Consider the following 1,417-nt stretch of genomic DNA (forward strand, 5'->3'; position numbering starts at 1 on the left):
ACCTACCATTTTTTTAGTTTCCAGATTGGATCCAATCTAAGACTTGGGGTTGTAAAAAGAAATATTTTTCAGTTATCTTTTATAATCATCCCAAAATTGTGAAACGCTTACATCAAACTAATTGAATTAAATAATTTGCGACAGATTGATTGACTATAATTATTCCATTTATATAATATGCACATAAAATCATTTAAAATAAAGTTGTTTTTGGGTGATACTGTTTTAACTTTTTGCTATGGTCTTCCTGCTTGTTCTCATAAAGTCCTGCCACCTATACATATAAAATCTGTGTTTGCATTTACAAATTTTTATGGGGTCAATTTGTTTGGGTTTCTTTCTCCTTAATTTTTAACCAGTATAGAATGTACAACACACCAATGGTTATTTTATATAACATAGCTGCTTAAAAAACTAATTCTGCTAGTCATCACCATTATTCTTCTTCTTTGATTTGTCACCTCCATGATATTGACTTATTTGACGAATCTTTGTTCTGATTCTAGAGCAAAGGGTCCTCTTTGGTGGGTGAGCTGGCACAAGTAAGACAGGATATTCAGAAAGCGTTAAATAAACCGCCGGTTGGGGCGGTGAGTAGACAATTGTTATCATACATTCAATATGGCTGTGCCGTCTATTGTTGTCAGTTGATATTTTTAAACAGTTTTTATTTTTATTTTTATTTATTTTACTTTCCCATCTAGACGTTAGGTTGTTTGTTTTCTTAGGTTTAGTACAATTCATTTTTTTCTCCAAGTCTAGCTAAAAGTTTTTGACCAAAATTTTAATTGGAATACATTTTTTTTTTACCTTTTAATTTCAAACAAGCTGCTTGTGTGTTGTGTGTTTTCTGTTTATTTTGCAACTCATTGGCAAGTTTCACTCATGTGGCATGAGAAGTTTATCTCTTAGATTACGCAGTTTATTTTCAGTATAATTAGACAATTCTCATTCGACGTGGATTTTCGTTTAAATTGTCTAGATTGTTTCAGGTTTTTAACAAGTTGAAGTAAGATAGTTAAATTGATAGATAAATGAATAAATAAAAGAATTAATTAATCAAATAGATATAGAAATATATGAATAAATTAACGAAAAGATATGTCAATTTATAAATAGACAAATATGTTTATATGTAAATGTTTAAGTTAATCGATATATAAATAAATAGACAAATATAAATGTAAATATATAAATAAATTTTTAAGTATATGTATAGATAGATAAATTAGATAAATAAAGCTAATAATGGTAAACAAAAAAAAAAAACAAAACAATACAGTATTTTGTAAAAGACGCAAACAGAAATTTAATAGGGGTGGTGATATAGTGAAAGATTTTATTTAAAAAAAAAAAAAAGAATGATAACAATCAATAATACAAGATTTGTCATTAATTACCAGCAATGAACATCACA

At 27.3% G+C, this 1,417-nt stretch overlaps 1 long non-coding RNA gene across 1 annotated transcript in view; it reads left to right on the top strand.

The window, feature by feature from the left end:
* The window catches only part of LOC144961194 (uncharacterized), a gene marked incomplete at its 3' end in the record, with an annotated part of 3,943 nt that extends 3,301 nt beyond the window's left edge, over positions 1-642 (top strand). The window contains exon 2 of the long non-coding RNA XR_013643084.1: positions 507-642. This is a non-coding gene — a long non-coding RNA (uncharacterized LOC144961194). The remainder of the gene's footprint in view (positions 1-506) is intronic.
* Positions 643-1,417: the final 775 nt, after the last annotated feature.

This window comes from Berghia stephanieae, unplaced genomic scaffold (assembly GCF_034508935.2).
Source record: "Berghia stephanieae isolate SIO BIC M18660-M18661 unplaced genomic scaffold, UCSD_Bste_1.3 scaffold1697, whole genome shotgun sequence".
In the NCBI taxonomy this organism is placed as follows: domain Eukaryota; kingdom Metazoa; phylum Mollusca; class Gastropoda; order Nudibranchia; family Aeolidiidae; genus Berghia; species Berghia stephanieae.